The sequence below is a fragment of the Panthera onca genome, chromosome D3 (assembly GCF_046562875.1).
Source record: "Panthera onca isolate mPanOnc1 chromosome D3, mPanOnc1 haplotype 2, whole genome shotgun sequence".
NCBI lineage: Eukaryota > Metazoa > Chordata > Mammalia > Carnivora > Felidae > Panthera > Panthera onca.
The window spans coordinates 18,240,280-18,266,437 of record NC_138350.1 but is presented as its reverse complement, the minus strand read 5'-3'; the positions used below and the strand labels follow the sequence as shown (position 1 = coordinate 18,266,437).

The 26,158-nt window shown below is 41.9% G+C and overlaps 1 protein-coding gene across 3 annotated transcripts in view; it reads left to right on the top strand.

Moving 5' to 3' along the window:
- Positions 1 to 26,158, top strand: part of SPECC1L (sperm antigen with calponin homology and coiled-coil domains 1 like) — a 141,844-nt gene that overhangs the window by 941 nt on the left and 114,745 nt on the right. Inside the window, exon 2 of one of the 3 annotated variants that reach the window (XM_060612580.2) lies at positions 5,773 to 5,886. The exons of 1 other annotated variant lie outside the window; for it this stretch is intronic. The gene's annotated coding sequence lies outside the window, so the exon portion shown is untranslated. Of the gene's footprint in view, positions 1 to 5,769; positions 5,887 to 26,158 lie in introns of all 3 variants that reach the window. One more of the 3 variants, XM_060612581.2, reaches the window with a different exon arrangement.

The following is a 26,158-nucleotide window of genomic DNA, read 5'->3' as shown; positions in this document are numbered from 1 at the left end:
CCTATAAATTCTCTGCAGTGTGTTGGTTACAGAGAAAAATATCGTAAGAAGAGCGTCTCAAGTCATTGATAATGTTTCCTAAGTTTACAACAGATTCAGGAAACTGAAAAATGTTGCAGAGCCCAAGAGCGTTTGCTGTCAGCCAGGAGGATGTATCTTGAGATGAAATCAGAGCTTTGTAGATATCAGTAGACATCAGCATAACACACGCAGGTTATGAAATAGTCAAACAATACTGATAGGTATATCTGTAAGGAGCAGTAGGGTTATTGATTTGGGGAAAAATTTTTTGGTAAAGAAATAGCTAGTTGATCCAATAATTTATCTTCCTTCTTAAAAATGTCTCTTTCCCTCTTTTGATTTAGTGTGCACCAAGCAGAGCCTTTAAAGACTCAGCAACTTTAGGTAGCTGGAGAATGTTTCTTAATAGCCTGTGTATACTCTAGGTGTGTAGGGATTTTTCTTGACATTCATTTTCAGTAAGAAAGTGAATATTGTGCCATAGAAAAGCTTTAAACTTGCATTTTTAGGATGTATATCTACATTGTGTGTCTTGAGATGGGGTTTCTGTGAAGCAGAGGTTCTCTTTATAATTGATTTGAGACAGTACATCTTAATTTCAGATGACTCAGATGATAGTATATGGGTTCAAAATTACTACCAGGGTTGGGTTTTCACCTAAGACTTGCCATATAACCACATACATATTTAAATCACATGGCTAACTTGTATATAGTATTACATCAACTGTCCAGCTCAGTCGAGGACTAGTCAGTGAGGGTGTCAGCAGGCTAGAGATTCTCTTGGTTTTATGGCTTTGGGCAAGTCAGTTTTCCTTTCTGGACCTTCCTTTCCCTATTTGTAAAGTGTGGATGGGGGTGGAGTGGGTGAAGGAGGGGTGGAGGTGAAAGGAGCTTGAGTTCCCGTTTTTTGTTTTTGTTTTTGTTTTTAATGTTTATTGATTAGAGAGAGAGAGAGAACGCGAGCGCAAGCAGGGCAGGGGCAGAGAGAGAGGGGGACAGAAGATCTGAAGCAGGCTGTGTGTGTTGACAGCAGAGAGCCTCATGCAGGGCTTGAACTCGTGAGGAGATTATTATGTGAGCTGAAGTCAGACACTTAACTGACCAAGCCACGCAGGCGCCCAAGTTGCCAGTTTTAACATTTAATGTATCCTTGTCAATAGAGTCCTCTGGCTTTTGGTAGAACTGGGTCTTCTCACCAGTTCCATGACATTGTTTGTGGTCCCTCCACAAGGACTGGGAGTTGGTGAGAACAAATCTTGGAGACTCTTGGTCAGACCCCTGAAATGGAGTGTTGAATGGGCCTTGGCATATTGAGAAAAACAAGGACAATATGGGAAATTTTTCATTAAATTTATTCAATTAAAGGATTGCCCTTTCTTTTTTTTAAAAAAAAATTTTTTTTTTTTTTAACGTTTATTTATTTTTGAGACCGAGAGAGACAGAGCATGAATGGGGGAGGGGCAGAGAGAGAGGGAGACACAGAATCGGAAGCAGGCTCCAGGCTCTGAGCCATCAGCCCAGAGCCCGACGCGGGGCTCGAACTCACGGACTGTGAGATTGTGACCTGAGTTGAAGTCGGACGCCCAACCGACTGAGCCACCCAGGCGCCCCAGGATTGCCCTTTCTAAAAAAATATATGTCATTTTCTTGGTGTTAAAAATTAAACATCTTTTATGAAATGATGGTGCTGGCAAATGGTGGTATATGGTGATTGTAAATGGCAAATACAGGCTGGTTATCTTATCACAATAATATATTTTTAGATAAAAAGAGAGCCTAGAAACTATTGTTTTGCTATTGTTAGGGAGTTCAGGGAAAATTTCCTGGGGCTTTTGGTGCTAAAAAAATTAAAATAAAGGTTATTTTTTAAAAGTAAGTATGAGTTTACTTCGTGGTCATCTGTCCAAATACACAGGCAACTGAGAAGGCTTTGTTACATTTGCTTGATATTAAAGATGTTACTATTCTGATTATTCTTTCCTACTGGATATAAAGTGTCAGGATATTTTGTGTGTGTGTGTGTGTGTGTGTGCTTGTGCCAACAAAATAAGCCTAGGCAGGGAAATTCCTCCTGGTAGTTGGAATTGTTAGTGGTGAATAGACTAGCTGCCGAGGTAAAGAACCCCCATGGGGTTTCTCTGTTAGCTCAGAAATCTTTTAGTATGTGACTTTAGAATTTTGCTGTGAAACAGCTTATCAAGAAATTAGGCTTATAGATTGAATTTCAGATATGCTGAAGCAAAGAAGTGGCTATGCTTTGTTCCAAAGTGAATGTAGCAGGGGCGCCTGGGTGGCTCATTGGGTTACGTCCCACTTCGGCTCAGATTTTGACGTTTAAGCATCCGACTTAGGCTCAGATCATGATCTCACGACTGGTGAGTTCGAGCCCCACATTAGGCTCTGTACTGACAGCTCACAGCCTGGAGCCTGCCTCGGATTCTGTGTCTCCCCCTCTCTCTGGCCCTCCCCAGCTTGTGCTCTGTCTCTCAAAACTAATGTAGCAGATGATCTCTATATCTGCGAAGTCTTTATAAAATTCATCCTGGTCTGCTGTTAATAGGACTTAGAGTTAGTTATTGTAAATTTTTTTACTTACTTATTTTTGTACTCACAAAACTGTAATATATTAAAATGTATCATACATTAAAAATTTTTTTTAACATTTATTTATTATTGAGAGACAGAGACAGAGCATGAGCATGGGAGGGGCAGAGAGAGGAGGAGATACAGAATCCGAAGCAGGCTGCCAGCTCTGAGCTGTCAGCACAGAGCCCAATGTGGGGCTCAAACTCACAAACTGCAAGATCATGGCCTGAGCTGAAGTTGGATGCTTAACCGACTGAGCCACCCAGGTGCTCCAAACATATATTTTAAAAGTGTCTTTTTTTTTTTTTAAGTTTATTTATTTATTTTGAGAGAAAGTGCCTAGAAGCACGGGCACACGCAAGCGTGGGGGAAGGGCAGAGAGAGAGAGGGAGAGAGAATCCCAAGCAGGCTCAACACTATCAGCGTAGAGCCTGACTTGGGGCTTGAATTCACAGTGAGGTCATTATCTGAGCTGAAACCAAGAGTTAGATGCTCAACCAACTGAGCCAACCCAGGTGCCCCTCATTTTAAGTGTCTTGAATTAAAATTACAAATGCAGTTTAATTTTTCGTAATACTAACTTCTGTACTCTTCTCAGCTACCTGTAAGTTCTCCATGTTCAAAACTTTAAAAAATTTTTTATTTTATTTATTTATTTTAATGTTTATTTTTTTTGAGAGAGAGACAGTGTCTGTGCATAGGGGAGGGTACTGACAGAGAGGAGTGAGAGGATTTGAAGTGGGATTTGCACTGACAGCAAAGAACCCAATGCGGGGCTCGAAGTTACCAACCGTGAGACCATGACCTGAGCTGAAGTTGGATGCTTAACCGACTAAGCCACCCAGGTACCCCCCAAATTTTTATTTTAAGTAGGCTTCACGCCGAATGTGGGGCTTGAACTCACAACACTGAGATCAGGAGTCATGTGCTCCACCTATTGAGCCAGCCAGGTGCTCCATAAGTTGTCCATTTTCAAAGGATAATTTGGTAACCCCCAAAAGGAAATTTGTCCCCTAGAAAAGAGTGCAGATCTTGTTTACAGTGCTTTTCTTGATCGTTTCCCATGTCTTCAGTGTAGTTCTTTTCTGATTAAATCCAGAGGTTTGTTCCTGCCTCCATATTTCCAAAATATATCTGTTCATAGTCACTCCTCCCAACCCCACCCTCACCCCCATCCCCAATTTTAAGGACTTCAGTGGCTCCCACTATCTTCATAATCGGATTTACTAATCCTTAGCTTGGTGTCTGTGACACCTCATCACTGGGCTCTGGCCTCCACTCTCATCCCTCTACTCCCCCTTTTTGGTGCTTCACTGAGTTTTGCTGAGTAACTCTTGGTCCCTTACCTCTTTCCAGTCTCCATGTTTCCCTCTGCTGGAATGCTCTTCGCTCACTTCATCTGAATTATCTCCTTCAAACTCAGCTTAGATATTACCTTGCCTTGAAGGGATCTCTTGACCTATCTCCGGCATACTTGTCCAGTTCCTTGTCCAGGTAGGATTTGGTGGCCTGTGTTTTGTCTGTTTACTCCATGAGCCAGTGACATCACAGTGCACAGCAGAGTGTGTGGTTTGACTGAAGGTTGTTACATCTGCTGGGTGTGTTATGTGCTAGGCATGTCAGCACTACCAAGAGTGTAGAGATCACCTAGTCCCTGCCCTTTGGAGTTTTTCACTCCAGGTGTGCATGACCTCTCAGGCCCTGAGACACCTCCCATTGTACACACCAGTTTGCAGTCTATTTAATTGTATCTTGGTGTCTAATTCAAATCTTACTTCTTGAAGGAGGGGACTATCTCTAATATCTGTGTTGTAATCCAGAAACCAGGTGGGCATTAACTTTCTTCCTGGCTCTAGAGGAAATATGCATTTGTTGTATATTGCTTCCCCCTCTCCCCTTGTATATATACCTTCACCTTGGTTGGTTTTTTGTTTTTGTTTTTGTTTTAATTTGATGTATTTGGACAATCAAGGTTTAAGAAATCAAGATATTAAATTTCAAGTTTATCCATTGTGCGTGTAGCCTAGGGAAAACAAAAATGATAAAGGAAGGGCGCTTGGCTGGCTCAGTGGGGAGAGAGTGTGACTCTTGATCTCAGGGTTGTGAGTTTGAGCCCCATGTTGGACGTAGAGATTACTTAAAAATAAATCTTAAGAAAAAAATGATAAAAGCCCATATTATACTTCTTGTCAAAAGAACTGAGGTTATCCGAAGAAAAATTTAAAAGACCTTGGTTAAGCTTAGGAAAGAAGCATGCAAAAAATCTGGCAGCATTGTTAAGATTTATAAAGAAGTATCTGTTAAAAATTAAAGGTGTCCTTTTCTTCCTCTCTCCCTTCTCATGTTCTTGGGAAAAATCCTAAGTCAGCCATTTTTCAGTCACACCTCTTCTACCGAGAATTCCCGAGGCAGTCCGTTGGAGCTGCTTGTTTTCCAGAACAGTCACAATTGCACTTTCTCCCAAGAGATGCCCCTTTTCTCCTACATAGAAGACAGCCAGTGTCCTGAGGCCCACTCCCTTCTTTGCCTGGAAGCTTCTTGTTATGGTTTGGTTTTATCCTACCAGGCTCAAGGATTCTTGAGCGGAAACTATTAAATTTTCTTCTTGTACACTTTTCTTTTTAAATATTAGTGGGTTTGGGCTAGTCTTAAATCTTTTCTCTCATGTTCTTTCTTGTTCTCCCTTTCTGGTCCGGTTTCTGCAAACTCCATTGAATCGTTACAGTTACCCAGGTTTGCTGTCTCTCCCCTGTTACAAATTACCTGCTGGACTCTGCAACCGGAGCTCCCTCATTTTTATTCTTTATGCTCCCCTCATTGTACGCTTATTCAGCCTGACTCAGTCCCCCCACGCAAGGCCTGCAGCCTTGTATTTTTTTTTTTAATTTTTTTTTTTTAATGTTTATTTATTTTTGAGACAGAGAGAGACAGAGCATGAACGGGGGAGGGGCAGAGAGAGAGGGAGACACAGAATCAGAAGCAGGCTCCAGGCTCTGAGCCATCAGCCCAGAGCCCGACGCAGGGCTCGAACTCACGGACCGCGAGATCGTGACCTGAGCTGAAGGTGGACGCTTAACCGACTGAGCCACCCAGGTGCCCCCAGCCTTGTATTTTTTTAATCCTTCTTTGTTTTGTTTTTGTTTTTGTTTTTCTCTTTAAGTAGGCTTCATGCCTAGCGCAGAGCCCACTGTGGAGCCTGAACTCACAACCCTGAGATCAAGACCTGAGCTGAGATCGAGTCAGATGCTTAATGGACTGAGCCACCCTGGTGCCCCTGGTCTGTCTTTGTTTTTTTGTTTATCTCTTCCTTGCTTCAACTCTTGTCTCCCTCTCCCTCCCATACTTTATTCTTTAACATTCTTTATCATGTCATGTGTTCATTTGAACACAGGAATACCTGAGTGCATATATTCATTTGAATACCTGAATGATGTATTCATGTATTCATTTGCAAACATGTATTTTTTTTAATATTTATTTATTTATTGAGAGACGGAGCACAAATTGGGGAGGGGCAGAGAGAGGAGACACAGAATCCGAAGCAGGCTCCAAGGTGTCAGCACAGAGCCCGACGCGGGTGAGATTGTGACCTGAGTCGAAGTCGGATGCTTAACCGACTGAGCCACCCAGATGCCCCATGTATATTTCTTTTAAAAGAACAGGTTTATTGAGATAGAATTAATCCACCCTAAAGTTCACCCTTTTCGAAGTGTACACTTCAGTGGTTTTAAGTATATCGATAGAGTTGTGCATTGATCACCATTCACTAATTTCAGAACATTTTCATCACCTCCAAAAGAAGCCTTGAACTTTTTTTTTTTTTTTTTTTTTTTTTTTTTTAGTATTTAGTTATTTTTGAGAGAGAGACAGAGCATGAGTCGGGGGAGGGACAGAGAGAGAGGGAGACTCAGAATCTGAAGCAGGCTCCGGGCTCTGAGCTGTCAGCACAGAGCCTGACCCTGGGCTCAAACCCATGAACCGTGAGATCGTGACCTGAGCTGAAGTCGGATGCTTAACCAACTGAGTCACCCAGGCACCCCAAGAAGCCTTGTTCTGATTAATAGTCCCCCATTCTCCCCATTCTCCCCATTCTCCCCATTCTCCCCATTCTCCCCATTCTCCCTTCCCTGCAGTCCCTGGAAATCCCAATCTACTTTCTGTCTTTGTGGATTTGCCTATTCTGGATATTTCATATAAGTGGAATCCTACAAATTGTGGTCATTTGTCTGCCTTCCTTCATTTAGTGTAATCTTTTTAAGGGTTGTTGATGTTGTAACATTTATTTACACTTTATTCCTTTTATGGCCAAATAATAGTTTATATTTTGTTGATGGACATTTGGGTTTTTTCCACTTTTGACGATTATGAATAATGCTGCTGTGAACATTCATGTACAGGTTTCTTTGTGGATGAGTATTTTCAGTTCTCTTGCATATGTATTTCAGAGTGGAATCACTGGGTCATGTGGTAGCTATGCTAAAGTTTTTGAGGAACCACCAGTGATGCAGTTTTCCAAAAATGCATCATTTTACATTCCCACCAGCAGTGTATGAGGGTTTCAAGTTCTTCCCTTCTCATCAGCATTGGGTTTTTGGAGGATACTTTTAAAAAATAAATGGGATATTTTTGACACTTTTGCTTCTTGTTTTCTTTTTCTTTTTAATGTTTATCCACTTATTTTGAGAGACAGCGAGCGAACAGGGGAAGGGCAGAGAGAAAGAGGGAGACAGAATCCTAAGCAGACTCCACACCTTCAGCACAGAGCCCGATGCGGGGCTCAAACCCATGAACAATGAGATCATGACCTTAGCCGAAATCAAGAGTTGGATGCTCAACCAACTGAACCACCCATGCTTCTTGTTTTCTTTGCTTAATACTTCTGGAAGCTCCATTAAATTAGCTGGTATTGGGTACCTGGGTGGCTCAGTTGGTTAAGTATCTGACTCTTGCTTCCGGCTCAGGTCATGATCTCATGGTTCGTGAGTTTGAGCCCCATGTAGGGCTCCATGCTAACGGTGTGGAGCCTGCTTGGGATTCTCTCTCTTTCCCTTTCTCTCTGCCCCTCTTTCTGTAAATAAATAAGCCTGCTTGGGATTCTCTCTCTTTCCCTTTCTCTCTGCCCCTCTTTCTCTAAATAAATAAATAAACAAACAAACAAACTTAAAAAAATTAGCTGGTATCACTCTTACTCGTGATTAAAGACTTCCTAGTAATAATCCATAATAAAAATATATTAGTTTTTCAAGTCAGGAGATAATTATTTGTTTATTTTTCATTTTCTTTAATAAACTCTATGCCCATTGTGGGAGTAAAACTCAAGACCCCAAGATCAAGTCACATACTCTACCAACTATGCTAGCCAGGCGCTCCATCAGTTCAGATATCTATTAAGTGGCTGTTAAGTGCCAGGCACTGTTCTAAGCTCTGGGGCAACAGCATTGAACAAACCAGCCAAACTCCCCTGCACTCTGAGAATTCTATTTTCTGGTGGGGGAGTGGGTGGGAAGTCGGGAAATAAATAATATAGATAGGATTTTACCAGTGCAGTGTGAGTCTGTGGCAGTTTCTGAGTAGCGTATATGAAGTACCAAAGGCTAGATTACCCTAAACATTACAAGTTATTGTAAGTCAGTATTAGTATTACTCACCTTGCAGGTAAAAGCAACTTTCATAAAGGGGAAAATAGAAAACCAGCTGGATAATGCAGATACAGAGTTTTTCTGGGGGATAAACTGATAGGCCTGAAAGGTAAGTGGGTAAGTCCTTGGTAGCAAAGTTTGCATATTTATAAATTGTATACAAATCCCCTTACTCTAGTGATCAGTAATAAACAACCTTGACCAAAAAGCCATGTAAGGTATATAATATGTGTTGGAAGTTTTTGATGGGTGCAGCCAAGAGGATTTTTGGGTGACTTGGCAAAACTTCCAGGCCCACACGATAGTCTTGTTTTCTTCCTGAACTTTTATATACTTATAATACTGCCCTGTGAATTATTGAAATTGCCCCTACAGTAAAGCCTACTCTAAATTATTCATGCTGATGCTTAGGGAAAATAATCTGGGTCATCTAGAGTGGTTAGGTCTGGAGGGAAAAAAGATGTCCTCCCCACAAGGGCAGATTTACATTGATATGCAGCCTAGTGGGGCCTGCACTAACTCCTCTTGGTTGGCTCTAGAAGTAATGCAGTTAAACATTTCTGTTCTGATTTTGTTTTTTTATATTTGTATTTGACTTGGAAATGAAGTTAGAAATACACACTTTAGACACGCATTTACTCAACCTTCCTGTTACCTATCCAGTTCAAAGGCTTGCTGGGCCAGACCCAGCTCAATCATCATGGAATGCAAATCATTTATTAATAACCAGAATTTCACTGTAGTTAATAAAATACTTTGCAAAAAAAGTTTTTTGGCATTTCAGTTACTAATGTTCCTTGTTTTTAAATTAAAAAAATGCAAACTGGAAGTTTATGTTAAAGTTTTTTTTGTAATGTTTGTTTATTTTTGAGAGAGCAAGTGGGGGAGGGGCAGAGAGAGAGAGGGAGACAGAGAATCCTGGAGGCTCTGTACTGCTCCTAATGCAGGCCTTGAACCCAGGAGTTATGAGATCATGACCTGAGCCAAAACCAAGAGTTGACACGTAACTGACTGAGCCACCCAAATGCTCTAAAGTTTGTTTGTTTGGTTTTTTTTAGTTATCTTTTTTTAAGTAATCTCTACACCCAACATGGGGCTCGAACTCACAACCCCGAGATCAAGAGTTGCATGTTCCCCCAACCTAGCCAGCCAGGCATCCTAAATTTTGGATTTCTTAAAAGTCTAGTATAGAATATAAATGTCAATCAGAAAGCTGTCGAGCTGTACTGGTTTGTTTGTTTGTTTATTTTGTACTGGGATTTTTAATCACTTCCTCTCCTGGCTTTGCTCTGACTCCTCCCATCACACATGTGCTTAGTTGGGTTGGGTTCCAAAACTTTATTTATAAAACTAATTTAATTCATAAGGTTTATGAGGTTTATGTTAATAGTACTGTGGAATCAATTGAGCATCTATAGCAGCAGAGCTGAAAAAGCATACATTTCATGTGTATCTTTCATTAAATATGGTCCTCTCACAACACATCTTGAGGTAGTTAGCACAACTATTATTTTCCTTAATTTTATAAATGAGGAAACAAGGTTAAAAATACAGAGTTAACCAGTGGCCACGCTTGGATTTGAGCCACGGTTTCTGATTAAAAGTTTTATGTTTTTGCTGCCTTTCAACTAGAATGCATTTGTCATAAGGTTGAAGGAACTACAGTACTTTGTAGCCTGGAGAATGGAAGACTTAGGTGGGTGTTGTTTCTCTTGTAACTGAAATATTTGAAGAGCTTTCATGTGTAAAGAGGGGTGAAATTATTCCCTTTGCTTTGGCAGGTATTCTGGTAAGTGGTAGTTAAAGTTGTACTGACATTTGGCTCCATAAACTGCCCAAGAATTGGAGGGACTGCCCTTGAAGCTACTACCTAATAATGAAGGCTTTGGGTGTTGAGGGATGATGAGTAGGGGATTAAACTTGATGCCAGACCACTGTTAGCAACATCCTCTCCCCTTTTACGTTTCTTTGCTTCCTCCCTCTGCATCCTTTCTTGCCTGAGCTCTTGGCTGGGCCTCCTCCCTTCTCCTTGCCTCTTTTTCCTTAAGCCACTCAGAGTCAAGTTTTCAAAGTGGGACATGGGACGCCTGGGTGGCTCAGTCGGTTGAGCATCTGACTTCAGCTCAGATCATGATCTCACGGTTTGTGAGTTTGAGCCCCACGTTGGGCTCTGTGCTGACAGCTCTGAGCCTACAGCCTGCTTCTGATTCTGTGTCTCCCTCTCTTTCTGCCCCTCCCTCACTCACACTCTCAAAAATAAACATTAAAAAAACTTAAAAGTGGGACAGTCTCTTGCTGATATTTAATGATAATTCTCTTTGGTTCATTTTTCTCACATTTAGAATATATCCTTATTCCTTCTGTATTACTTAATTTATTTTTTATTTTTTAGAGAGAGAGTGTATGTGTGCATGCATGCAGGTGGGGGGTGGTAGGAGCAGAGAGAGAGAGTCCCAAGCAGGCTCTGCACTGTCAGCATGGAGCCTGACATGGGGCCTGATCCCACGAACCATGAGATCATGACCTGAGTCGAAAATCAAGAGTCAGATGCTCAGTAACTGAGTCCCCCACATGCTCCAAGTATTACTTTATTTTATTTTATGTTTTTAAAGATTCTGGTTTTAAGTAATCTCTGCACCCAACATGGGGCTCTCACAACCCTGAGATCAAGAGTTGTATGCTGTACCAATTGAGCCAGCCAAGTGCCCTTCCTTCTGTATTATTTTAAATAAAGTGACAGTAAAGAATGAATTTTGAATTTATAATTTTTTCCAATAGTATTCCTAGGGAGATTTTTTTAAATGTTTATTTATTTTTAAGGTGGGGGGGTGGGGGGGGGGTGGGGACAAAGGATCTGAAGCCGGCTCTGTGCTGTCATGATAGCAGGGAGCCTGATGTGGGGCTCGAATCATGAGCTGTGGGATCATGACCTGAACCAAGGTCAGACGCTCAACTGACTGAGCCACCCAGAGATTTTGTTTTGTAACTGGAAATGAAAAGGGAAGAGTGTATACTAGGATGGTAGGCTAAAGAGAGGTTTATTTTGTAAGTGTGAGATTCTCTGAAGAAAGGCTAATGCAGTATTTACTGTCTTACCCAGGTTTATATCCTTGGAGATAAACACCCAGGTTTCTTACCTTGTTTTGTTCCCAGTTGCATGTGATTATAGAAAAAGCTACATAGGCACTGTGTTTGCATAGCCAAAGGAGTTACACACTGCAGATGGGCAGAGAGGGTGGTAAGCAGTGGTAGTAGGTTCTGTGTTGACATCAGAATGGCTTCTGAGAAAGGATCATTAGAACTCTTAGTCACCACACATCTTTGAAAGTGGTTTCAGAGATTAGTGAGATCAAGAAGAAAAAGACCTGTTATCTCTCAGATGGCCAATGAATTTTTGCATAGCAGTTACTGGTTTATCTTTTGTCTATGTACTTAAAAAAAAATTTGTCAGAAGCCCAGACTTTAGATATTTGTTCAGTGATTAAATCTCCATGCCATGCTGTGTCAGAAGTGTGCGTGGTGGATTTCAGATGGTAAGGGTAGCTGAACTGAAAAAAAAGATTGCATCAAGTTACAAGCAAGTGAGAAAGTAAGCTAGGAGAATTCTTCCTGCCATACTACCATACAATGCTTTTTAAAATAATTGAATTTATCCCACTGCTGTCTGATGGTTTAGAGATGAACCATTGTGAATATCTGATACCTAGCTAACTGAGGTTAGTGTAGGAACTTCCCATTTCCGCTGATGTCTGGTGATAAATCAGCCCTCCCAGCCCCACTAGTAGAAGGCTTTTGAAGAGCGAAGAGGAGGATCCAACTACTTTCAAGACAGTTCATTTAGTGTAGGGGCATCTCTGGTTATTAGCTGTCCCGGAATCTGCCTCTTTTTTTTTTTTTTTTTTTTTTTTTAATTTTTTTTTTTTCAACGTTTTTTATTTATTATTTTTGGGACAGAGAGAGACAGAGCATGAACGGGGGAGGGGCAGAGAGAGAGGGAGACACAGAATCGGAAACAGGCTCCAGGCTCCGAGCCATCAGCCCAGAGCCTGACGCGGGGCTCGAACTCACAGACCGCGAGATCGTGACCTGGCTGAAGTCGGACGCTTAACCGACTGCGCCACCCAGGCGCCCCATCTGCCTCTTGATATCTGTTGTTCACTAGTCCTATTCCTGCCTTCTGGATTTTTTCAGATTTGAAAACAGCCATATTTTTTAAACAACCTCTTAAGTTGAAAGTCTTTCTTCTTTGATTTGTTTCCAGAGCTCTGTATTAGAATTTGAAGATTTCCATTGCTGAGTTGGGGGTAAGATGCTGTGATACTTGTATGGGAATCTGTTATTATTACTATTTTTTAATTTTAAAAAGTTTATTTTAGAGAGAGCGCACACGAGGAGGGAGGGGCAGAGATAGAGAGGGAGACACAGAATCCAAAGCAGGCTCCAGGCTCTGAGCTTGTCAGCACAGAGCCTGACTCGGGTCTTTAACTCAACGATCCATGAAATCATGACCTGAGCCCAAGTAGGACGCTGAACCAACTGAGCCAGCCAGGCGCCCTGGGAATCTGTTATTCTTAATATATGCTACTAATAACCTTTTACTGAAATTCAACTTGCTAATAATAACATCATGTAGCAGTGCTCTAAAATTTTACTTTTTAAAAGATTGGAATGAAACATTAAAAGAAAAAAATTTTACATGTTATATTTTCTTAATACCAGATTGGTTATGGTTTATTCAAATTCTGACATGTCACTGAGGTTTATTGCTTGAACATTGAAGACAAACAGTATGATCCTAAATTGGCAACAGCAAAATCGGTGTAATTGAGTTAAATGGTGTATCTCAGCATTTTAACAAGGAAGTGTGGACTATGACATTTTGAACTCAGAAGGAAGTGCTTTCCACTGTTTTTCTCTTTTTCGTCTTATATCCTTATCCTACCACTAATCAGTGAACAGAAGTTCTACACTCTGTTACAGGTTGTCTCATAACAGGCGGTGAACTGTGTAATAGGTGGTTAATTGGCCTGTCTAGAAAGACTTTATTAGGATTTACTTCTGACACACATGTCCTTTTCAGCAGAGATTTGGGCTGTTCACCTCATAGCTTTGATTTTTGTCTGTTTTTCAGGTATTTGGTTCCATTTTCTTTACAGTTGTTAAATGATATCTTTAAATACTTATCCCTGCCTTGCCTCATAAGTGGGTATTTGTATCCTCAGTGCCTTGCCTCATAAGTGGGTATTTGTATCCCCCCCCCCCCCCCCCCCCGCTCAGTGTGGGGACCAGTCTCTATACAACTGCATCTGAAGGTGTGTTGGTAATTGCTGGAAGAGTTACAGTCTAAGGGCTGGGGCCCTCATGAGGTGGGGGGGACCATTGGTATCAGTGCCATAGGTTGTCTGAGCTAGACCTTGAGGGTACATGAGCTGTGCTCGTCCTTTGAGGTTGGCTTTGAAGGAGGAGGCATTTTCAGTGAATGGACATTAGAGTTGAGGGGAGAACACATCAGTTCGTGGGAGCTGTGTGAGTAAGGCAGAGTGACCAGTGCTGGATTCGTGAAAGAGAAACAGGCCTGCTGCTCTAAACTTAGGCTGTTTGGAGAGGAGTCCCAGAGACTGGTTTTGGAATTGTAGGTCAGGCTGTTTTGTGGAGGACTGATGTCAAGCAAAGAGATTCGGACTTTTAATATTCTTGCTGAGTATGGCATAAGACTTCTGTTCATCTTTTTCATCGTGGTTCACTTTGTATATTATTTCTTGTGTTCTTTTGCTCCCTTCCCTACTGGTGCCTTTCCTTTCCTCCCTACTTGTGGATCTGTGTGCCAAGCCTAGGGTTGCCAGAGAAAATACAGATGCCCAATTATATTTAAATTTGAGATAAACAGCATTTTTTTTTTTTTTTGCTCTAATTGTGTACCAAATGCTGCCTAGATAAAATACAGTGAAGTGATTGCTGTAGTGGAAGTACCAGGAGATGTCATTTGAGCTGAATCTTGACGTGACATGTGAGCAGCTATTTCTCAGGCAAGAAGATGGTAAGGAGCTCTCAGGGATAGGTAACGGTAGGAGCAGAAGTGTGGGTGTTTGGAAAAGCATGGCTATGTTTGTGTGTAAAACAGGAAACCAGGTGGGGAGGGTCGGTGGGAGCTGAGATCTGGAGGACGTGTGTTAGTCATTGGGGTGTTTGGTCTGAGGCAGGGAGTGGGGCATTGCCTGCCACAGGGGAGTGCAGGGTGGACTTTGTGCTTCGGTGTGGAGAAACAGTTGTGGTGTGGGAGCATTGCAGTCTGGGAGAACATCATGAGGCTGTGGTAGTTGTCAGGCTATACTTTTTCCCAACAGAAATAGGCTGGAGCTGGGCTTGCAGGGGTGGTGGGGATGGAGAGGAGGGAATGCTGTAAGTCTTGGCAAGACACGACTCTACCATAGTGAAACATCTGTGAACATTGAGCACACCAAAGGCCCTCTGGAGTCTCACTGTACATGCCACCCCTTGAGATAAAGAAGGACAATCCACAGAGTTCCCCAGTTGTGGTGGAATGCCCTAGGTTTTGGAATCAGACCGTCTCAGATCCCTGCTGTACATTTGCCAGCTGTGAAGGGTCAGGTTATCCTTTTTACAGTGGACTTGATAATCACCCATCTCCTTAGATGAAGGACAGTTGAATGGAATGATGTGTGTGAAGTTTCCAGCATAGTGCTTGGTGCATATAGTTGGCCTGCAGGTTTTACTTCTTTTCCTCTTGCCAGTGAGGTTTCAGAGGGTTGTGAGAACGGTAGAGTTCGGCCATACATACCCTCTGGGGTGGTCAGTCTCTGCCAGGCAGCTAGGGGACTGCAGAAAGAGGTGCAGCTAAGCAGTGAGACCTGTGGCTCCTTCTCACATTTCATTCTGGGAGATCAGAGAGAGCCCTTCTTTGAGCTGTCCTTTCCCAGGAAATGTGGGTGGAAATCCAGGGTAGTAATAGGCCCTGTGGCAGGGACAGTCCCTTCCTATCAGCCAATTCTGTTGAGTTGCTTTCTCAATTCAACAGAATGTCTGTGCGAATGTGACCCTGTGTATGGTAAGGTGCAGAAAGATAGACATCTTCCCTTCCAGGCTTAAACCAATCCCTGTACCCCAAGGTTTCTTCGTCCTGGCACTATTGATATTTTGGGTCAAACAGTTCTTTGCTGAAAGGGGCTGTTCTGTGCATTGTAGGATGTTTACAGCATCCCTGGCCTCTACCCGCTTGATGCCAGTAACAGCTCTACTCCATCATGACAACCAGAAATATCTACCAACAGTGCCAGTGGTCCTCTAGGGGGCAAAATTGCGTACTATTGAGACCATGACCTTGTACTCAGTAGACAGAAGGAAAAAGGACTCCTTAGTATTTCTTTTTATTAATTTTCATTTTATCTAACTAGTGAAATGCTTGTTGAAAAAGATTTCATTTTTATCAAACCAAATTCAAATTCTAATCTGTTTTAACTAGTTTAGAAAGACTTCTTTTGTGCTATTGACAAGACAATTCTCAGATCTAAATTTTTGCTTTTTTTAATTGAGCATTTAGGAATTTTTTTATTGTATTTTTTTAAATGAACTTTACAATATGATTATATACAGAAAAATGCTTCCATTTTAAATGTACAGTTTGGTGGGGTTTGAAAAATGTATATAGCCATATTGGCAGCACCTCAGTCCAGATACAGAGTATTTCCATAACCCCCAAAAGTTCCCTTGTATCTTGTTCAATTGATTTCCCCTTCTTCCACCCCTAAGCAACCACTGATCTACTTTCTGTCACTGTAGGAAAGTTTGCATTTTGTAGAATTTCATGTAAATGGAATATATCAGGCTTCTTTCATTTATCATAATGCTTTTTTTTTAAGTTTATTTATTTTGAAAAAAAAATTTTGATGTTTATTTTTGAGAGAGAGAGAGACAGAGCATGAGCAGGGGAGGGGCAGAGAGAGAGGGAGATACAGAATCTGAAGCAGGCTCCAGGCTCTGAGCTGTCAGCACAGAACCCGATGTGGGGCTCGAACTCACAAGCAATGAGATCATGACCTGAGCTGAAGTCGGATGCTCAACTGACTGAGCCACCCAAGCGCCCCTAAAGTTTATTTGTCTTGAAAGTGTGTGTGTGTGTGTACGTGCGCTCACAAGCAGGGGAGGGGCATAGAGAGAGGGAGAGAGAAAATCCCAAGCAGGCTCCACACTGTCAGCATGGAGCCTGATGCAGGGCTTGATCCCCTGACATCATGACCTGAGCCAAAACCAAGAATTGGATGCTCAACCGGCAGCAGCTCAGTCGGCCAAGTGTCTGACTCTTGGTTTCATATGCTTTTGCTTATCATAATGCTTTTGAGATTCATCCATGCTGTTGAATGTTATCAGTGGATTCTTCCTTTTTCTTGCAGAGTTTTATTTCGTTGTATAGCCATACCACCGTTTGTTTATCCATTCCCTTGTTGATGGGCATTTGGGTTGTTTCTGGTTTGGAGTTATTGTGTGTATTATTTATTTATTTATTTATTTAACTTATTTTTTTGACAGAGCGTGAGTGGGAGAGGGGTGGAGAGAGAGGGAGACACAATCCAAAGCAGGCTCTAGGCGCCAAGCTGTCAGCACAGAGCCCGATGCGGGGCTCAAACCCACAAGCTGTGAGTTTGTGACCTGAGCCTAAGTCGGACACTTAACCGACTGAGTCACCCAGGCACCCCTGTATTTTGTATTTATTTTTGACTTTTAACTTTTTAAATTTTAAATTTTATTTTAGAGAGCGCAGGTCAGGGAAGGGGCAGAGGGAGAGAGAGAGAGAAAGGATCTTAAGCAGGCTCCCACCTAGCACGGAGACAGACTTGGGGCTCAATCCCATTGCCCTGGGATCAAGACTGGAGCCAAAATCAAGAGTCGGATGCTCAACCTACTGAGTCACCCCAGGCATCCCTGTATGTATTTTTTAAAAGCCGCTGTGAACATTTGTGTGTGGATATGTGTTTTAATTTCTTTTGGATAAATACCTGGGGTTGGAAGTACTGGTAAGTATGTGTTTAAATTTATGAGAAACTGCCAAAATGTTTTCCAGAGTAGCAGTAAGTTGTATTCTTGTAGCAGCAGTGTGTGAGAGTTCCAGGTGTTCCTGTCCTCACTGACACTTAGTCTGTCTTTCATTTTGGTTGTTCTAGTGAAGTGGTTCAAATCTAAAATTTTAAGCTTTTTTGTATTATTTATTTATTTTAATTTATAAAAAATTTTTTTAAAGTAAGCTCTATGCCCAGTGTGGGGGCTTGAACTCATAATTCTGAGATCAAGAATCGTTTGGGGCACCTGGGTGGCTCAGTCGGTTAAGCCTCCAAGTTCAGATCAGGTCATGATCTCACGGTTTGTGGGTTCGAGCCCTGCATCCGTCTCTGTGCTAACAGCTCAGAGCCTGGAGCCTCTTCGGATTCTGTGTCTCCCTCTCTGCCTCTCCCCTGCTCACGCTCTGTCTCTCTCTCTCTCAAAAATAAATAAACACTAAAAAAATTTTTAAAAAGTTGCATGCTCCACTGACTGAGCCAGCCAGGCTCCCCTGTAAGCTTATTCTTTAAAATGTTTATTTATTTTTGAGAGAGAGAGAGAGTGAGAGAGTGCAGGGGATGGGCAGAGAGAGGGGGGGCCAGAGGAACTGCAGGGGATGGGCAGAGGGGGGGTTGGCCAGAGGAACTGAAGTTCAATGCAGACCTCGAACCCATGAATCATGAGATTGTGACCTGAGTTGAAGTTGGACGCTTAACCAACTGAGCCACCCAGGTGCCCCCAAGCTTATTTTTAAAGGATTTTTTACACTGTTACATTGAACGATTAGTGAAATGCAAAGAAAATATTTCATTTTGTGTTTCAGATCAGAGTTTGTTATAAATGTAAGAATATGTCAAAATGGTGTTTTTAATTAAAAATATGGCTGACAGTTTATTCTATGAATATAGCATTGTGCAAGTGTGTAACTGTCTGCCAAAACTCTGAGCATAAAGCCATGGTTTGAAGGGGTCCTGAATAAACGTTTTCTTTTTGTAAATAAATATTCACAGACTTTGGCTTAGGAGGGAATGGCCAGAGGAGACTCAACATTTCTGGCATTCTGGGAGTTTGAACTTTGAGAACCAATTTGTTTTGGACTAAATCTGGAAAAATCATTTGTGTACTGTAGCCAGAAATTCTTTCAGGCTGTCCTCTTCCAGCCTTGTCACTTGTCTGGAATGTTAAGTATTGTCAGTTTAACAGCCTTTCAGCAGCTTGTATTAAAAAGAGAGATCTCCAGAAATGGATCTGAAGAGGTCTCCATAGGAGATTAGGTTTTTTGAAAAGAGAAAAAGAGACAAACCAAGAAACAGATGCTTAACTATAGGGAATAAACTGATGGTTACCATAGGGGAGGTGGGCAGGAGGGAGGATGGGCTGAATCGGTGACGGGGATTAAGGAGTGCAACTCGTTGTGGTGAGCACGGGGTGAGGAATGGAAGTGCTGAATTACTATATTGTACACTTGCAACTAGTATTACACTGTTAACTAACTGGAATTTAAGTGAAAAAAATAGATTTGTCATTATTTGGAAAACACTAAAATGAAAACTTAGGGTTCTAAATTTGAAAAATCCAGGGAGCTTCTAGTTTCTAAAGATTTCCTTGTGTTAAGTCTTGTAGAGTAATAGAGAAAAATCATAAATTAATATGAGTGGGCTTCTCTCTGGCCAAAAACACATGGACACGGAGTTGTGCTTTTGAATTTTTGTTGCTGATAATTAACTCCTTTTCTTAGCATCCTGTCTGTCAGTTATGGTTTAGTGGAAAGAGCTCAGACTTTGGGCAAGCTGTTTACCTCTCTAACCCCAGTTTCTTCCTCCTTCCCAGCACGTAGGGCAATGATGAGAATCAGGTGTGTTGGTGCAGCACCGACCTTTCTTGCTGGCAGGCTGACAGTCTCCAGGCAACAACAGCAACACCAGCAAAGTGTCTCCACGTCCTCATGACTCTCTGACATTCTCCCCTTTAACAAAGCCAAAGTTTTGAAAAGGTCTTTATCCTTCATCTATTCAGCTTTTTATCCCATTCCACTACAGTCTGACTTGGCCCCTGACCTTCCCCTGGGGGCTGTGCTGGCCCTGCTTACCATTAGCTCCTTATTGCTAACTTCAGTATCCAGTTGGGCATGGCTGGTCAGTGTGGCCTTTCTCCTGCTCCCTTCATAGAGTGTGGCCAGAATCAGAAAGGAGGAAGCTGGGAGGGAAAGTGGGGGAAATCAGAGAGGAAGCTGTTTTTTCCTTCTTCTGTGACCATGTAGGTGTTTAAGGGCGGCGCACCCCTAGGGTAAAGAAGAGGACATAGGGGTGAAGTTCCTTCCTTCTCAGGGCTGGAGGTGGAAGTGGAGGAGAGGTGGATATTAATGCTACCTTTCCTCACTAAGTCATAATGTGGATCATTGATTTCTGGAAACAGTACCATAACAAGACAGACTACTGTATTAAATGTGCACATTAGTTGATAATCACACCCTCATTTTAGGCATGAAATAAAATTGGTATTGGGGTGCCTGGCTGGCTCAGTCAGAAGACCATGAGACTCTTGATCTTGGGGTAGTGAGCTCGAGCCCCATATTGGGTGTAGTGATTACTTAAATAAATATACTTTAAAAAATTGGTGTTAAAAATGAGAAGGGGGGTGCCTGGTTGGCTCAGTCGGTTGAGCATCCGACTCTCGATTTTGGCTCTGGTCATGACTGCAGGGTCGTGGGATCAAGCCATGTGTTGACCTCCTTACTGAGTTTGGAGCCTGGTAAAGATTCTCTCTCTCTGCCCCTCTCCCCATCTCGCATGTACACATATTGTCTCTTTCTCAAATAAAAGAGAGAAGGTATTGTGTTAACAGTAAAAATAAGCATTTGAAAATAGTGAGCATTATAATTGTCAGTAAGCTCCTTAGTAAGCATTGAAGTATTTGGGGCAGTAATGGACTTTTGTATATGGATCCAGACTAAGCAGAGAATTGTACATCCAAAGTCTTCTCTCTCCTTCCTGTCCCTGTTTTGTGTATCTTGTGTATTGCCCATTTGCACACGTGCGGTTTTTTGACCTGACAGTGCTCATGCTTTTCCTCTGAGTAAGTCTTGACTTTTTTCAATGGAGTCTTGCTCCAAGTCTCTCTTTAAATGCACTTCTCTGATTGTGTGTCAGTTCACAAAAGAAGGGTTATAAACACACATGTGTTGAGGAATTCAGTGGATCAGTATGTTGCATTATGATTTATCTAATTAAAACATTTCTTGCTGAATTTCTTTTCAGTGTTTTGTTTGTTTTTTTGTAGTACACATGCTTTGATAAGATTGGTTGTTGGTTTTGATTCATTTAGTAACGTGTAGTTACTGACTCCAGTGTGGTTAGTTTCCTAAATTTCCCTTGACTGTGTGATTCCTTCTCCTCAGGGTTTTAAGTCTGTTCTTAATTTACAATTTGAATTGATCCCTACATTTCAAATACGGAGTTTTTAAAATAAGGGACAAATACGTTTAGATTGTTTTTAATTTTTTTAAATGTTTATTTGTGAGAGAGAGAGAATGTATGTGAGTGGGAGAGGGGCAGAGAGAGAGGGAGACACGGAATCTGAAGCAGGCTCCAGGTTCTGAGCTATCGGCACAGAGCCCGACGGGGGGCTCAAACTCACGAACTGCAAGATCATGGCCTGAGCTGAATGAAGTTGGATGCTTAACCGACTGAGCCACCCAGGCATCCCTAGATTGTTTAGGTTGAAACCCTTTTTGGATTTTTAGTGGGATATTGATAGGAATGAAAAATAATAATTAATAAGCAGTTTTATTTATTTATTTATTTATTTATGGCATAAGTGAGCAAGGGGCGGGGGGTGGGGAGACGTGGAGAGAGAGAAACGGGGCTCACTCAAAGCGGGCCCTGAGCTCACGAACTGTGTGTGAGATCATGACCTGAGCTGAAGTCAGATGCTTAACTGTCTTAGCTACCCAGACGCCCAGCAGTTTCCTTTTTAAAAGTAGTTTTGATTCCTGGTTCTGAATGGTATAAGTTATGGCACAGAATTTTTGAATTTCTGAAAGATCCTAATCCATCCTCCTTGCCTTATAAACAAGGCTCCTAGAGGTAGCATGACTTACCAAGGTCATGCAGACTTGTCAGGCTTGCAACCACAATCCAGGTCTCCTGATTATCATTCCAGTGAACTCCCTACCATGTATTTTCAGTATTTCCTGATATATAATTTTCAGTGGGAAAGAACCAGCAGCAAGTGTTGTTTGTTGACATCTATGTGCAATAGTATATAATTTAATGTAAGTAGTGAGTATAAACAGTCTTTAGTCATTCCTTATAAAGGGTTTCTCTTACAAAGTGCCTTTTGAATTGCTGCTTGTATTTTAATAAGGCATTAGTCATACTTGGGGCATGCGGTGTATTCTTTTACGTTATGATAGTCCACATTTATCCATCTATACTGTGGGCTGTCAACCCTGCTAAGCACTTTAGGTTCATTACTTCATTGAATTCTCTCAAAATCCTTATAAGGTAGGTAGCATTAGCAGCCCATTTTACATATGAGGAAACTGAGATTTCAGAGAGGTGGAGTAATTTGCCCAGGGATACAGGTTCGCTCATGCAAGGTAGAGCAGTCTCGGGGATCACTGGTTGTTTTAAAGGAGCACAGTAGATTTAAAAATATCAATTAAATAATAATTAAATTTAAATAGTTTTAAATAGCAATACATTTTGCATAACAGGAAAAAAAAAGGTTCTAATTGGAGGTGAATAGTAGGAGTTCAAAGGAAAAATTAGTGACAGTATCAAGATCGAGGTGTGACTGTAAGAGGTAGTTAGGGGATGACCCTGTAGGTGCCATCAAGGGTTCCTTTCCCTCACTCTGCCAGGGCTGAAGGTGCTTCTTAGTGAGGGATGGGCCTCAGCTCTCTGGTAGTTACCAAGACAGTCTGTGTTCTCCAGCAGGGTGGATCCTTCTTGATGTAATATCATGACAGTTAAGATAAATTTTCAAGATTCTTTTGGCATTATTTCTGAAACTTGATTGGTGTGCTCTTCATAGGTGGGTGGTTGGGGAGGGTGGAGTTTTGTTTTTTTTTTAATGTTTATTCATTTATTTTAAGAAGGGTGGAGGGGCAGAGAACTAAAGAGAGAGAGAGAAAAAGAGAGAATCTTAGGCAGACTCCACACTTAGCATGGATCCTGACATGGGGCTCAATCTCATGACCTGAGTAAAATCAAGAGTTGGATGCTTAACTGACTGAGCCACCCAGGTTCCCTGGGAGGATGGGGTTTCTGAATCACTGAGATTAAGTGCCATCCCTGACCTTGGGATTGTTGCACTGTTTTTCTGACCTTCGAGTGCTGGCAAAGTAAATTCTCCTGGAATAAATATGTCAGGATTTTTGTTCTTTTCCTTCATCTATACATGTTATTTTGTAGAACTCCATAGTTAGGTTTTATCAGCTCCTCTTCTAGAAGAGGAAACAGTTGCACCCATCTCTCCTGATTTTAGTTCACTATTCTGCTACTGTTTTGAGACCCGGAGGGGTCTTTGTCATTACCCTGTCTTATGTAACATTGTCATCAGTACTGTGAATTTTACTAAGTTAGAAGTTTTTTGGAGTTGGAAGGTACCTTTGAGATCCTAGAATCCAGCCTCCTTGTATTGTAGATAAGGATCCTGAGTGGTCGTGTGACTTAGGTTGAAGAAAGCACTTGTTGGAGGGAGAATTGTGAGTTTCAAGTCAGAGTCAGAATTTTAAAATATCCGGCGCGCCTGGGTGGCTCAGTCGGTTAAGCGTCCGACTTCGGCTCAGGTCATGATCTCGCGGTTTGTGAGTTCGAGCCCCCTGTCGGGCTCTGTGCTGACAGCTCGGAGCCTGGAGCCTGCTTCGGATTCTGTGTCTCCCTCTCTCTCTGGCCCTTCTTCCCTCGAGCTCTGTCTCTCTCTCTCTCAAAAATAAACGTTAAAAAAAAAAAAAAAAAAAAGAATTTTAAGATACCCTGTTCAGCCTTGAGCTGAATCGGACCAAATGAAAATTTTTCAGAGTATAAATTACACAGCTATGAAAAGGAGAAAAGTGAGGTGTTTATACTTTCTTCAACATTTCCGTGTGTTTGAAATTTTTCATAATGAAATGTTGGGGGGAGGGCAAAAAAGAAAAACAGTTTAGTGTCTGTATGTGTGAAAAAGAAATGTGAGTATTAATTAGGTAGCCATGAACTCAGTATGTGCCTCTGGTAGCTCCTAGAAAAGCAGGTTTTTTTCCTGTAAGTTAAGAGGATCTCTGTTTGCCAGACCAGATCCGTGTAATCTGTGCCCAGTTCCGAGGGGCCCATGTACCACATTTCGGACAGACACAGATGGTGCTGAATCTGAAGGAGTGGCTGAAAATTCATGGGAGTGATGTGGGAGAAAGGCAGGCATAGAGAAGTGCTGTGGTGGTCTTCAGATCCTGGGAGAGCTGTGGGGTGACAGTGTACTTTTGTTTTGAGTAGAGAGCTTGGAGCCAGGTCAGAGGAAGGGAGTTAGAGATGCCGATCAGGTTTTCTCTTGCCTAAGCCCTGCCATGGCGTTATGCCCCTCAGTCCCTCCTCCACAACAGCGCCAGGTTTGTCTTTAGGAAATAACAAATCTGACTTAGGGTTGCACTGACAATCTATTTGCGGTTTGCCTTCCTGTGTCAGATGAAGGCCAGGGTTTGGTCCACTGGGCCCTTCCCCACCAGTCCTCATTTTGATATTTTGGTATTCTAGCCACATCCAGTTCTTAAGAGTCCTTCAAGTGAGCCCAAGCTTTCTCACACCTCTGGGAGGTGTGTGCCTCACACTGGTTCCCCAGAGGCAGAACCGAGGACTGCCTTGTATATATACTTACCTTGTTTTTTTGGTAAAATTTGGTAAAATATATATATACTTACCTTGTTTTTTTGGTAAACTTCACTATTTATGTATCTTGTTTCTTCCACTAAACTGTGAGCTCCTTGAAAGTGGGTATTTTTGTCTTAATTATCTTTATGTGTCCATTTATTTATGCCTTGTCTGACTAGTGTCCTAGAGAATTGGCATTTCCCATGGCACAAAGTAAGTATTCACTGGATGTTGAGTAAACAATGACTTGCTTCATAACTTTTAGTAGTCAGTCTCCTCCAACAGTAGATGCTTGTACCTAGAAGATTTTTTGTCAGTGATGCTTCATGCAGGATTTCCTATAAATGGTCTCCAAGATATTTTTCCATTTTTAGGAGTCTGTGGTTTGATTTTTTTTTTTTTTTTAAGTAATCTCTGTACCCAAATTGGGGCTGGAACTCACGACCCTGAGACCGAGAGTCAAATGCTCCACTGACTGAGCCAGACAGGTGCCCCTGTGGTTTGATTTTTAAGTAGTATTTTATCTACCATATCTGGCAGGTAAGAGATGGTGCTTTATTTGTTTTCCTCAGTAGGTTTTAATTATGTGATCTCGTAGATGTAAAGGAAGCTCAAGCTTCCTGTATGGCTGTGCATGTGTAATTAGCTTTAGGCAGGGCTCCTGGAGCTGTAAATCCTGTTCTGGGGAGCCCATACTTGGGCTAGGACATCCTGGTGAGAGTTCTGGCCACCCAGATTGCAGCCCTCTAAATGCAGGGTTATTTCTGAAAAAATGAGGGCAGCTGTGTCTCTGCCCATGCCTAACAAATAATTATTTTAAATGAAAAAATAGCAGCTTAGAATTTTACTTTTATAGCTGTAACTTAATATATACTGATTTAGAACTGGTGATACATTTTCTGCTCTAAAAAATCTATAGATTTTATATTAAATAACATGACAGTACCTTCAAAATGAAAAAAAAAATGTGGTCAGGAATACCAACACTGACCCATAGGACAAGTAGATAAATTTAGAAGGTGCAGATTGAGCAGTGTAGTTTTAGTGTTGTAACATTTTGTTCATATCTTATGAAATATTTGTTCAGATCAAAACTGCACATTCCTGGAGTGCCTGGGTGGTTCAGTCGGTTAAGCGTCCAACTTTGGCTCAGGTCATGATCTCTCAGTTCATGGGTTCGAGCCCTGGGTCTGTGCTCACAGCTCAGAGCCTAGAGCCTGTTTAGAATTCTGTGTCTCCCTCTCTCTCTGCCGCACCCCACTTTGCACTCTGTCTTTGTCTCTCAAAAATGAATAAATGTTAAAAAAAAAAAACAACAAAAAAAACCACTGCACATTCCTGATGAGGTTTTTGGGTATGGTTGCACTGGGGACCATATGGGGTGGTGGGTAGGGTGTGGGGTTTGGATTCAGACTACCGCCACTTAAGAATAGTTGACCCAGGGAGAGTTACACTCTCTGAGCCTCTGTCAAGGCCTGCGTGGGCTCTTTTGAAGATTCAGTGAACTGTACTGGGTACCGCACAGCTGGGACATGATGCCTGCCCCTTTGCTGGGCGGGGAGGGGGGTGGCGGAAGGGCACGGCTCAAGGCCTTCAGTCCCTTTCCCTATTTTGGGAGCAGTGCGTCAATTTTGATGTTTTTAAGAAATATTGTTTGAGAAAGATATCTAACATACTTCATGGATTTATTGTAGTTTGAGATTATTCTTAGTATATATAGAGAGACAGGATCCATACTGTTACTACCGTGAGGAGGGCTGCTTTTTAGTCCCCCTGAACCTTGACTTCTCTGGATGAGAGGTGGGTGCTGACATGACGCCCTGAACAGAATTGGGGAAGGGATAGTAGTTACTTACATACACCACACCACCCCTTTTTTAAACTTCCAGGCACTTGAAGTGCTGTGAACTGTGCTGGTCCTTTCCCTCCATTCTGTAATCTCTCCTATGCTCAGGGGACTCTAGAGGCTCTCTAGGGAGGGTAGTGATTCCCCCTTCTTAACCAGGTAGGG